General features: G+C 42.5%; 1 protein-coding gene across 1 annotated transcript in view; it reads left to right on the forward strand.

Annotated features, from left to right (window-relative positions):
- The first annotated feature begins 12642 nt into the window (after positions 1-12642).
- Positions 12643-14264, forward strand: part of LOC115585755 (chemokine-like protein TAFA-2) — a 92629-nt gene continuing 91007 nt past the window's right edge. Inside the window, exon 1 of the mRNA XM_030424375.1 lies at positions 12643-13145. The gene's annotated coding sequence lies outside the window, so the exon portion shown is untranslated. The remainder of the gene's footprint in view (positions 13146-14264) is intronic.

A 14264-nucleotide genomic window follows, 5' to 3' on the forward strand; every position in this document is an offset into this window, starting at 1 on the left:
TCCACTTGATCCCCCAAGATCAAGTGCTCATTACCACCCAATGAGAATATATCAAGCAGGGTTTAACTATCACAGTTACGGGCTGAATGATAACACAAATCTCTGCCTTCACACTGTTAAACCAAAACAAGTCTATGAACAATCCCCCTATCTGCCTCTCAAGGGTGCAATCATAAGATGTATAATGTAAAATTGAAAATGTTAAATGGCAAGTAGTAGATGTGTCACACTGTTAAACAAATATATAATACTGAGGTGGAAATCAGTACACATACTGGCAGACAAGATTCTTCAACTGTGCAAACGGATTACAAGACGGTAAACACTATATGGCATTCTGTGGACTGAGCCTGGGGCAATGTGACATAGAGTTGCACAGTAGACTCTAGTCTCAACATGTCACCATTATGTGGTGTACTGTTGGGTTTAAAGGATTTTTTTTTAAGGCAGTATCACAGACTGTACTGACATTGCTTCATTGTGTGGCATGTGAACCTTTAGAAAGGATATGCTGTTGATCAACATAGTTGCAGAATAAAAAAAACCAAACACATCCACAATCCATCCATCTATAACAACTCTGTTTGATGAAGTTTCATAAAGGAGGTCTTTTCTTGATTAATTTCTTTTAGTTCTATACTTGAAAAGCGTAACTGCACTTTCCCATGTGAGACGCAAAGCAAATTCAAGAGCTTGTCAATAATCACTTCCACTGACCATTTTAATCTTAATGTAGATAGTGACAGCAGGAGAGAGACCAGATAGAAGCAGGAGAGAAGGTGGATGAATCTGACCCAGGCCGCTGCAGGATGGACTCTACCAAGTGAGCTACCAGGGAGGCCCACAGTGACCTGAACCATTCATTGATTCATCAAAGCTTATGTAATTCAGTACTGTGGTTGTAGAGTACCTTCACCCCGAGGACAGGACATCAAAACATCAATAACATATTTTATCTATCATCATATCTATCTATCAAACACATGCTGGGCATTTCTCATCTTTTTCCTACACAAGTCATTCTGGATCAGTGAACACAGAAAGCGAAAGAAAAAGTTTGAGGCGGCGGTGAACTACTGAGTCACCCATCATGCCCCAGAGGAAGTTTACTCATGAGAAAGGAGGTGGACGACATGTCCTCACTTCACCCTTTTGAATCTGCTAACACAACTAAGATGTGAGGACACAGTGACACTTAGTGGCATTACACACATAGTACAACCTGCACGCACCTCATTGTGTGTGCCAGGTTAATCTTGTGAGCGATAGTGGTGACAGAGGAACAGAAGGAAATCCAGGTCATCAACCAGTTTGATTTCATTCTTTTGTCTGAAAATCATCAGACAACCATCTGAATAGTCTGGTTAGGAGACCGGAGATCACATCTGGACTTGTTTTCATTGCTAGTACTCAGACAGCAAAGGTCCCACAGATCAGCAAGTACATTTTCTTAGAGACACAATGTTTTTGACATTGATCATCATGCAACAAATTTATAGTGTGAAGCAAAACATCCTAATACTGAAGCCACAGGCTGTAATGGCAAACTGAAATGTATCGATAGAGCAAAGTCTAACTGGGTTCAGCTTCTCAAATATGAATGTTATATGGTTTCTTTATTTTTGGACTGTCAATCAAACAAACCAAGATAATTTGAAAATGGCTTTACGGGATCTAGCAACTTCAGATGGGCATCTCTCACAATCTGCTGACATTTTAAAGATGAAATGCTTACTAACCAGTTAATTCACAATATAACTGGCAGGTTAATCAGTTGTGAAAACAATCCATAGCTGCAAATCAAGACTTCACAGTAACTGTACTGATGTGTTACACTGCACCTTGTTTGCCATCAATTGTAATGGTGATTATGCTTCCCCTACCTTATACAATCAATGAATAATTTATCACAATAAAAGTTTTTAAAAAAAGGGAACAGAGAAGGCGGATTAGACATTAACAAGTCTGAAATGTTCAACAAAATATAAGCCATCATATTCAGGTAAACACTATGTCAGTCAAAATGTGGCCAATGTTTTAATGCTCATATGAAAGAGACAGTAAAAAACAGATTAAAAAACAGTGAAAACCGTTGTTAATAGAACAATAAATTATTCAGCTAAACAAAACATAAAATAAAGATGAGGATGTTACCAGGGTTGTTTTGACCCAACGTGAATGTGAAAATGTTTTGTAGGAGTATCGTGCTGTGACAGCTAAGTAAAGGGAAACAAACCAAAACATGAGGATGTGTCGGGCGGAGTGCTCTGACCTGGACTAGCTTTTACACATGGGTGGCACACTGGCCCGGGTGTGTCCGAGAACACATATCATCAACAAACACTTCCTTTTCTTTTTCCATTCTACATTCGTTACTGCTCCATCGGCCTTTAACACTTGGTAAAAGCCAAAATGCATTCAGGCCTGACCACTAGAGGGCCCTCAAATCCCACACATGTTAACATTCAGTACTCCTGAATGCTTTTCTTTCTTCGTGATTGCATAATAACTCCTTTTCTTTATATAAGGTGTGTAAAGAGACTAATTTTACCAACACTAACATCCCCTTGAACCAGTGCTGCCTACTGTTCATGCTCATTCAGCCCTTCAGAAGATAAGTTTAGGAGTGTTAAACTAGGCCAGAACAGGATAGAAAGGAAACGTATCTCTCCACAAGACGACATTTATAACCGCCGACCTCGTCTGCCACCTCCTACTCATGCTCGGAGCTGATTTTTCTTCAAAATAGTGCTATTAGTGGCAGAGAATGTGGGCTCACTGGTTTTCTGCTCTCCAAAGTGTCTTTTATCTTGGCTCCCTCTGGTGTCTTTTTCCTCAGTAAGCTGGAGTCAGTTGAGTAAAAGACACTGCTGGGAACAGAGAACGAGTGAGTGAAAATTCCCCCCCGCTGCCTCTCACATAAAATGCTCCCACATCGGAGCCAATGGTCTGCACGTATTGTTATTAATTACGTGTAGGTGTTGTCGTCAGGGGGAAAATGAGGAGTTCAGAGGAATGAAGTGAGGGGAAAGGGGGAAGCAGGTGGGAAAGGAAGGGTGATAGAGGAGCAAGACGGATGAATCAATGCAGTGTAGTCCCACTGGCAGCAAATACAAACGGACTGAATTGCTTTCAGTGGCCGTGCTTTGCACAGTGATGCCTCTATGGGGTTTTAGACACACATCTGTATGGATGGGATGTCGTCTGACGATCAAGCAATTTAAACCTGTAGGAATGTGAATCCAGGCGGGACAGACTTTTGTTTAGCTGACAATGTTCGCAAGGAGTTTAAAAAACAATTGCCTCCCTCTTGTAAAGCTTTACAGGGATGAGCAGGCCCACACAAACATAAAAACCAGGAATTGAGGAGACAGTAAAAGCATAATCCCGTTTCACTTCTGCCAAATATCCAGCTGTGCTGCTCCAAAATGTAAAGCTAAAGGCGTGCACTTGTGCTTGTGTTTGTGTCAGACCCTCTAATCCAGCTTATGTACACGGAGCCACAGCAGGGATGCAGGGATGGGTAAAGGGCACAGTATCTGCTGATACTTTTCAATGCATGTGGAAGAACAGTCTCTAAACCTTAAGAAACTATTTGCTCCCTGCCTCTCTCTCACTCTCTCTCTCTGCCGTGTCTCTCCTAACTGTACAATAGTACAATATAAACCTGACAAATACATCTGCAGAAAACTTTTCTCTTCAGCTCTCAAACAGAGCCTTTTTTTATCTGATCCCATCCTGATAAGAACTAAAGCTGTTTATGAGATTTAGAGAAGGAAAGAGAGAGATAAAGAAAGAGAGAGAGAGAGAGAGAGAGAGAGGTTGTGAGAGGGAAAGACTGATAAAATGAGAGTGAGAGAGGATTAAAAAAAGAAAGACAGAAGGAGCAACAGATATTCGGGTCCCTGAACCGGTGGTGTGGAACAACATAATCCGGGATTTTTATGGACGTTGTTTTTCCTGAAAAGCTTTTGGATTATGAGTGGCTGTTGCATTATAACGCCTGTATCTCATTGTGTTCGGCAGATTACATCCCGCGGCCCCGCTGCTCAGATGAGTGGAGCTGAGAGGTCAAGACACAAGTAGAGCGAGAACAAAGAGACCAGAGCTGACTTCCAAGTCTTGAATTCTCTCTATTTTTCTCCTAGTACACATACACACACGTTTTTTTTCTACGTTACTCTGTGAAAACCATTAAGAAAATACAGCTTTTGTTTGCACTGTTCAAGCCAGAATGCCTCGTGAACCCGCGTCATCATCTTCACCACTGAATATTTTAAAAAGCCATGGAAACCCGTCTCATGCACCCTCTCTCGTTGCACCGAGAGAGCGATCCAGCTGGTGTGCATATCATCCTCCATGTATGGGATAACTGACTCCCATCACACATGGACATCTGAGAAGTTAAGGATCATCACTCTGGGTCCTCTTCTTGTTCCAGAGGGGCCCGTGTGTGACAAAAGAGGTGTCTCATGCATTTCTAAACAATACATACAAGCGTTTTGTATTCTACTTAGTTCTTTATCTGGCTGTTGTCACCAGAAAAAATGGCTGTATAGGTTGTATGTGCAAGCAATTTAACTCGACCTGTATTTACGCTTATTGTTTGGTGGCCCCAGAAGTAATTATGAGGGGAGCGATAGAGAAAATTAAGTGATGTTATATTAGACTGTTAAACTCCATACATGGGAGAGGATGGGGTCGGTGGTCGGGACAAACAAGGACAGGAGTTACGCTCGGGAGACTGCTGTTTGTGTCTTGTTGAAACCAAAAGTTGTTGCTGGTACAATTTGTCACAGTCTTTTTGTCATTGTGAGAACAGTTATATATGTTGTTTTGGAAGTAAGTTTGGGTATTAGGACCTGTTGTCCATGGTTAACGTACGGGTACATTTGGCTAAATTAAATTGCCATCATGGTCAAACCAAGCCTGAGAAGTGGAAAAAAGTCAAATTCTTTGACAACATTAGATATGAAGAGGTTACATTTTATTTTCAAGACGTAACATAAAAAATGTATTTAAGTAAACAAAAACAACAATAACCAATACAATTATCCGCAAACATACAGCAAACTTCCAATAAACTACATACGGTGAATCATTTATATGAAAGGAATAGGACAAGCAAATACTTATCAAGTCCCACATCCTCCTTTTTTACATTTTATCAATAACGTTTAACCTTAAAACATAAATGTTAAAGCTCTCTAGCTCAGTGATCAAGATACACATCTTATTCAAATCAGTGAAGTCAAAATAGTTAAACTCTAGTTTCAGGTTTGGTTGTCTGAACAGCTTACATCAGAAACAATGTGTAATTCCTGCAGAGGACGTTCAATTCCAACAGACGTGTCCCTGCTGCACTCCTGTTGTGTCTATGTTAGTGTGCAGCGTGACAAAACACAAGAAAGTGACATTTTGAGAACAGAACATCAAATAGTGACATTCTTCATTTCCTCTATGTTGTGTTTATCAAAGTCAAGTGTATATGAGGACACTGCTGTCATGGATGTCCTCAAGCCTCTGTGGGTGTGTGTGTGTGTGTGTGTGTGTGTGTGGGGGGGGGGGGGGGGGGGGGGGGGGGGGGGGGGGGTACTGGACCACTGAGCTTATATTTCAAAAGAGGATTTGTGGTGTTGTCGCCTCTTTGTCCTTTGACATCACTAGTGTGGATAAGGTAAAGAGAGTCATTACAGCATCACATCATCATAAGAATTACATGCAGTAATGATCCAAGATGTGTTTTTAAATCAATTAAATCTTCAAATTTCAGCATGTGATTTAATAAACAGTCTGATGTTCTGTCTTATTGCTTTTTTTCAATAATACATATAAAGTATTCGAGGTGCAGTTATACATATGGTTTGTATAATTGTTTCACAAAAAAAAACCAAAATAGGAGCAATAAATGTAACTTTACCTGCATTCTGCAACAGCAAAATGGCAAGCAGAGCATCATAGAAGTTCTTTTCTGAGGCAGCGTCCTCCAGCTGTCCCTGGAGGATCTCCAGGTGCTGCCATGCCAGCCGGGAAATGTTGTCAGTCACTCTGTCATGTTGATCTTAAGTGTTAGGTTCAACAACTGCCTACGGTCAGCATCTAGCATGTCTTTCTCAGGGGAAAAATCCCCAGGTTGAAATAGAATGATGCTCATGTGGTTTGCCCAATCACAAGGAAAGGTGTGGATTCATGTAAATGTCTGCATTTAGGATGGGTGTGGAAAAGAGCTTGAGGTGATGATAATGTTCAAATATCTCAAATTTTATTCACATTAGTGACACATTTTTCTTCCAAATTCTTCTTCACCATCATAGCATATTTATGGATAATGTGACGTTGTAAACAGGAGGCAGATGGTGAACTCTAGGGTTGGTTGGTTGTGTTGCATTCACATGCTCGTTGGATGGTCCAGTTTCCCGAGTTGGGAAGTCATTCTTCCAACTTCGGTGCTTTCATGTGCGTTATGTCAGAATCTGCGAGCAACATGGACACCCAAAAAAAAAAAAGAAAGCTGTTTCCAGTATTTGAGTGACAAGGAGGCACATAGGAAATGTTCTCTGACTTTTCCAGTAGTTGTTCGAACTTGAAAGGGTGGAGAGGGTTTCCGATAATTCCGACAGCACATGAAGGCGCTGCTAGTTACAGAAAATACTAGCAAGAAAACGTGACTACTCTTTACGGAATCCTCCTATTTTTATCAAAACGTTGTCAGCAGCCATTTTTGTCTCCCTTTTCATTTCCAATGCATGTTTGTTTCTTTCTCAAGTCAGTGTATCAGTGCATGTAGCATCTTTTTTGCCAATGGTGATACGCCTACTGGAGGAGTTTTCTAAAACAGTGTTGCGTGTATGAGCAGAATACACAGACAAAGCTACGTTTTGAGAAAAACCTGTGTATGTGTAGTCTGGGCCAGGTTGCGATGAGATCATTGAACTCACTTCCATGTACTGTAAGTGACATTTAAAGTGCAAGAATTAGACTGAGAGAAGATCAGTGTAAGGTATGTCTAGGATGTCTGGAATGCAATTTTAATGGACCTAACTGTAATGTAGTTACCGCTAATGAGAGTCTCAAGCAAGGCTCATCTGGCTTTCATGCTGCGATGCAAGGCCATCAATTAGCAATGAGGGCGGGGACCAGTCTTTCATGCTCATCGCAGCTCTGAAGATATTAGTCCGTTTGAACATTTACATCTTTGGGTGAGAGAAAGAGAGAAGCAGACAAGAGGAGAGCGTGGAGTTGGTATGTTGCACCCTGCTGCTATCTGAGATAAAGTGTTCTTTGCCGAGGGCAGCTCTGTCTTTCAACTCAACTTACAGCCTGCGATAAGTGATCTACTGTAACTTTTTTACTCTGTAACTTGCATTATTCTGAGTTCTAAGAAGCACTACTTTAGTAAAAAAAAAAAAAAAAAAAAAAAAAAAGGCTTTTTCAGCTGTTTCATTTTATTAATGAATGCAGAGATTTCTAGATTAGGGGAACGCTCAGGAAATAACTTTCAGGATTTCCTTGAAGTCAGCATAAGTTTGAATTTTCATCAAGAAAAGTCGGACAGAGCACGATACACAACGCATGCGTACTGCCGTCTGTAGCGGGTGGCCACTCTGCGTACACACAAGCACCACTGTCCCTTACACTCCCTGAGGGACGTGATTAGTCATGTATGAGTCCAAGGAGAGCAAAAGAAGGAGCGTGACTGACAGACAGAAGGAGACGCGCACAAAGACAGGAGGGAGTGCGACAGCGAGCGTAAGTAAGGCGAGGGTTAGCGAGAACAGAGGAGCTGCCATCCAAATGGATAACACAACAGGCAACAAGCAACAACAACAGTGACAGCTACACCTTCCAGCTGCTGGCTTTCATATGCTAATGCTGGTATTTCTGCCTGCCAACTCAACGCTGAAGACAATGTGTGTGTGTTTGTTTGCGAGTGTTTATTCCAAATGAAGTGATGCACTCTGGACTCCGTGCCACATGGTACTGGTAATAAGAATTATCTGGCAAGGCACTGAAACACATGCACATGAGCACACATAATACTGTGTGTAAAGCTTCCATCCTCACTTTGATGTTTTTACATGAAACTGTGATCTGTCCAGGCATGTTTAGTGATGCCAGTGAGAATATTGCGACAGTTGGCAACAAATCCCATGAAAAGAACAAAACCAACAGTTAAATCAATCTACTAGCATGTAATGCCTTTAGAATGGGAAACTTGTATGTTATATCTTATCCGTCGACCTTAGTTGTTATCCAGAAAATGCAGCAGCGCGGAGAAATTTGAAGAGAGGACACTTAACCACGTTTTGTCCACTGGAAGGGCACTTTATCATGTTTTATCTGCCATATGCACATTAGAGGGCACTTTCGTTGTATTTTTCTTTTTCTAAACCTGGAAGAACCAGCGTGCACTACCACAGATGAATTCAAACATTATGTTTCTTTCTTTCTTTCTTTCTTTCTTTTATTTCTCTCACAAACACTGATTTCCTGTTGTCACAATGCTGTGCTTATGCTTTGGTCACAACAACACTTTTTTAGGGTAAAGAAAACACCATGGTTTTGCTTAAATATCTGTTTTGTTTGTCACAAACACGGCTGGAAATATCCTGAGGTCTCCTTAAAAACACCTGGTTTTGATGGCAATGAACACAGCTGGAAATCATCCCAGACTCCTTGAAAATATCTAGTTGTGTGACACTTACGAATGTTGAAACGCCATGGTCCCTCATCAGACATATCCAGTAGTTTCCCATTTACAAATGCAGAGAAGCAGACTTGAACTGTGGTCACCTGTTTGGCAACCTTGTCGTCTGTAACTCAAGTCATGACCTTTTTAAGTTCACATAGTGAGTGTTAACAAAGGATTTGCCTTTTTCCCGATTCAGCACTTGCAGAGCAACATTATTTACATTGTTTGCCAATGTGAGCCCATTAATCACTCTCTTTTAGTACTGTTTTTGATGCCTGCCTCTAACTCCTGGGGGACAAATCAGCTACTATGCTCACCAGTGATCAACTAATTGTGTCTGTCTGCTTTTAGGTGCCGAGCAGGTAGTGTACAGTAGATTTTAGAGCTTTTTTCACTGTAGCAGCCTAACAGCAGCCTGCAGCAACAACAACTGACACTAAAGGAGCAGAGAGAGTGAACCAATACAGTCATTGTGTGCTGGACATATAAACACTGAGCTGAAACTCATAATTATTCTATATAAAAAGCTGAGTGGAGCTGCAGATTTCGGGGCTTATTCTCTGAAGGTTAATGAGCAGTCCCTTTTATATTGTCACAATGTCATTCAATACACTGTGGTCATAATAACATTAATTACCACCACTCTAAAGATTTACCTCTTCAATAGCAACCAATTGGCTAAGGGCTGGGGTTTTGGTCTTGATGGGACATGTGGACAAAAATATAGAACAGCAGTTTCATCCTTTTAAACTTTAGATAATATCTTTTTCTCTTAGGTTTTGCATGTGGCAGCTGCCCAGTTCTACACTGTCAGCACTCATTAGCATCTCAGATTATCATGAGTATATGCAGGAACATGTGTTTGTACGGATTACCTCACAGTCCAGCAGCGTTTGTCTCCATTTCACCTTTTCTGTTGAGCTGATTTACCATTCGCTTCACTGACGGAAGGTTATGTGTGTTGTGTTTTTTTTTGATGCCCTGTACAGATTGCGAAACCCCTGAGGCAAAGTGATTTGGGATTTTGGGCTTAAAATTGACCTGAAATGATTTTGATTAGACTTTTTGGAGATGCTCTGTAAACTCTGCAAGCGGATCCCTTGTGTCCTGGACAGTATGTGTAAATGCAACATTGTGCACTGGAAACAGTGGTCAGCAACAATGGGGCCCCACAGAGGACAGTCCTCTCTATGTTCCTCTTCACCCACTTCACCTCGGACTTCGTCTATCACACAGAGTCCTGCAAATTGTAGAAGAGAATCGAGTTTGATTGGTGAGAAGGCAAATGTCAACATCCATTCTTAATATTTATTGCAGATGTCTTATTTATCATTTATTACTTTAAATACAAAGACCGTTACCTTTGAGTGACGTGGGTCTGATTCGTGTCACGACCCATGCATCCGGTTTATTGTTTAAATACTGTTCTTGCATTTTGCACATTTATATATCCCATTTCTCAACATTATTTATTTTTTTAATGTTGTGATATATGTTATATAAATATTCCTTTTTGACGCACATACTTTAACATGTTATATTGTTATTATATATTGTAGTATGTGTGCACATATTCTCACTAATCCAATCACCAGAAGAATCGCTAGCATTGAAACTTCACATTTCTTTATATCGCTACTTTAGGTTCAGCTTTACTTCATCCTGGTTAGGGTTAGGAAAATATCAAGTTTTGACTAAAAATACCTCTTTTTTTTGTTGCCACAAAGTACAGCTGGATCTTGTACCTACATCTCCTTCGAAACATCCAATGATGCCATATACAAATGTTGACATGCAGTCTCTTGTCTGTGACTCTACCACCATCCCCTCTGCCTCCGGGTGAGAAAGTCAGGTTATGTACACATAATGTGAACGTGATATGGCACGTTTTGTAGAAATGTCACATGGAACGTAGCGCAGACATACAAATATGAACGCATCAGTGGTTTGCAGACGGTTGCCAACATTGTCTCCTGCCAACTGCGCTGATTTTCACGTACTTCTTATTCTTCTTAATGTTCTTATAATTCCTCTATGCTTATATATATATATATATATATATAAATATATATATATATATATATACATATATATATATATATATATATTTCTATCCTGGAATGGGAACAACTGTATCGGGACCAATTACCCCTGGGGATCAATAAAGTATTTCTGATTCTGATTCTGTCAAAGCCTCCTTGTGTTTGTGTATGTGCTAACATGTGCGGCTCTGTGAACACACAACATGTTTTTCCAAGGCTGCCATGCGGTCCGTAATGCTTCTCTCTATGGGAATTGATTACCTATTCTGTGGAAGAAATGCACCAGTGTCTTTGATTGGCACATGTTTAATCCCTCTCTGTGTCGTTGGGAGGCCACCAACTGCAGTGTGTCTGTGTGTGTGTGTGGGTGAGGATGTATGTGTGCAAATGCCACAGATCCCAAAAGAATTGGGTTGATTTTTGAGGGTTTCCAAGCAGCCCTGGGATTCTGCATGCATGTGTGTCTCTATTTGTTATCTTGCGGTCCACATGCTGAGTTTAACCGTGCTGCCAGAGAACGGTGCAGAAGACAAATCCCATGCCGAGGTTATCCATGATTCAACCCGTGTTACTGGAGAGAGAGAGAGCGATGGAGAGAGGGACAATGATTTGGTGTATCAAGAACATAATATGAAGGGATCGGAGGATGAGAAGTAAAAACTACAAGTTTGCCGAAAAAAGGTGAAAAAAGAGGAGAAAAGGAGAAGGCAGAAGAAAGCAGGCAGAAAAGAGAGGAGATATCAGTAATCTGAACTCTTTGTCAGAGTAACAGATTAGCTCACCGGGTGAAATGATATATGACTGGCACCAGGCCTCCACACATGCACACGCGCACAATCACACCCCCACTATGGATCAATTACCCTGTCATCCATGTGTGCAACAATACATCATCACCTCGATTACATCTTTCACACACGCGCACAAAAACTCTGGCACTCACATGCGGACTCCTATATATATCTTTAGTACATACACACACACACATACGCAGCCCAGAACTTCAGATGTACTTTGTTTCATTGACTCGGCTTTGTTTGTGTGTTCAGTGTTTTACGACCAAGTTTGTGTCCTGCCGGACTTTCTGTGGCCTTAATACCTATTACTGTCTATCTGTTTCTCTTGCAGCCAGAGAAGAAAGTGCACACCCCGCCCCCGCATGCATGCACGCGCGCCGCACGCACACACACTCACACACATGCACGCCACAGTCACACACGGTTACCCCCTAGAGCCAGTGGGGCTGCTTCCTCAAATGAACTGCACTGGTCAGAGTGACTGAGTCTGGACAAAGTCATTTGTTGTGAGTAAACTTCTTTGGGCAGCTCAGGTCATTTCAGGCAGCGGTGGAAGAGACTGCGACACACACACACACACACACCCAGGTCAGTTTAGTCGAGCATGGTGTCGATCACCCCTCTGCTCCTGTTGTTTGGTGTAGTCTACTGGGAAATGGCCATAGCTCAGCTAAAGTGAGTTCAATTTAATTTGAACTTCACACAGTTGAGGGAAAGAGAGAGAGAGAGAGAGAGAGAGAGAGAGAGAGAGAGAGAGCCAATATTGTTTTGTCCTACTTGAAGTGACACAAACATTTCATGTCCTGCTTCCAACCCCCTGAGAGTTGTTGCTGACGCATCTGGAGTTGTGTGTGTATGTGTGTGTGTATGTGTGTGCCCCCTGACACATTAGTCCATACCTCTTCCTGCGTGTCCGCCAGTCTGTGCCGACAACAGACGAATAATAATCTCGTGTATCCAACAGGTCTTGGCGCAGCCCATATGGCCTTCTTCACATTACTGTACAGAGTATCGTTTACGTTCATTGCATGCGCCTTTTTCGAGGCAGCGGTTTCATCCTGAGTCCGCTAGAGAGCGCTGCTCCACTTCCCAGCAGACAGTCGGAGCAGCGCTCTCCATCTTCCAGGCGGACAGACAGGAGCACACCAACAGTCTGCCTGACTCCCCGACCGCAGCGCACCTCTGTCCCGCCGCACTGGGCTACTTTCCCTTCGCCCCGTTTAAAGAGGACGAAAGGGGAATTCTGGGTGGGGAGGTGCGGCTTGATGTTTCCTCCATGTTGGTATGTCTTAATAACTAAGTTTCCTGCCTCACCCGCTGAGCAAAAGGAGGAGAAGAGGAGCGGAACTTTCAGGGGAGCCTTTCTCGCACCGGAGTAACGCTGCGCGCTGGTTTTAACCCGGGAGGTCACATCTGCCGCCGGCTCCCTTTCTCTCCAGCGGAGGTGGATGATATGCTATAACTTTTCCGCTCCAGTCGAACCTGAGAGAGGAGCCGTTTTATGGTGCTTGAGAGGGGGATGCGAGCCTCTCCTCCGTGTCGGACAGCGGAGCGGCTATGAGGAGAGAGGTTCATCTGCTGGGCTAACAGAACAAGAGCACACTGCACCAACAGGTATGGATCAACTGCACAGAACAGCCGGGCGCATCCCATGGCTTATTCCCCCCCCCCCGTAACTGTATGAAAGTGTGCGTGATAAAAAAAAATAAAAATATTTTTAAAAAAGTAAATTTGTTTCACACCTGCCACGCATGAATCAGACTGTAGAAACAGTTATCTCCTCTCTGAAAACCATTTACGCACAGAATGGATTATCATCTGTTCCATTTAAGGGAAATGACAGGGATTTGGTTTTATGAAAACATGAGAGCAGTGCAAAAAAAAAAAAGAAAAAAAAAAGATTGCTCATGGTGAAATCCCATCAGCCCGCTCTGCTGTGGCATCACTTTTATTATCTCGCTTGTGATTTTATAGCGAAGACAAATGATTGCGGTTGTTTCAGGTGTTGCACAGCCTGCACAGGCTTGCCTCTCACTCTCTCTCTTCCTCTGTTCTTCTCTCTCTCTCTCTCAGACACACACACACACACACACACACACACCCACGCAAGCAAGCACGCACGCACGCACTTAGGGGCGCGCAGGTCTTAGCTGTGCGTTTACGGGCATATGGCGAAGGATTCAGAGCGCTATTCTGGGCTGGAGCTGGTGTTTAGCGGTCTTGCTGATTGGTTTTACGAGCTGTGTTATGTCCCTATGAGCATTGTCTTTATATGACAGGGGTCTACTGTGGATATACTGTTTGTGAGGAGCGTGTTTTGGAAACTCCGAAAGCTGTGGTGGGCGTCTTCTGCGCAGCACCATGGATCACCTGACGCACTGTAGATGGTGATGCATGCGATGACCTTTAATGGTGACAGTAGTCCATCAGTTTGGTTGCAGACTATTTGCCGAAAGGTTTTATAGTGGCCCCTTTTGCGCTTGAAGTTCACACTTGTGCCTCTTCGCAGTGTTATTTCATGTCTGTTGCTCGCCTTTTCATAACCTTGACTCCTTTATTAATCCTCCTGCGTGCCCCACAAGCCGGTTTGAAGCAACCAAAGATGGTCACCCCAACTGTGTGTGAATACATTTTTGACATACTCCTGCTCCGTCTGTCTCTGACTCTCCCTCTGTTTCCAAGCGCCTCTGTGAAGAACACAGAGGAGCCGGAGTGAGTGAGCTCCAAGAAATG

This window comes from Sparus aurata, chromosome 7 (genome assembly GCF_900880675.1).
Source record: "Sparus aurata chromosome 7, fSpaAur1.1, whole genome shotgun sequence".
Classification (NCBI taxonomy): Eukaryota; Metazoa; Chordata; class Actinopteri; order Spariformes; family Sparidae; genus Sparus; species Sparus aurata.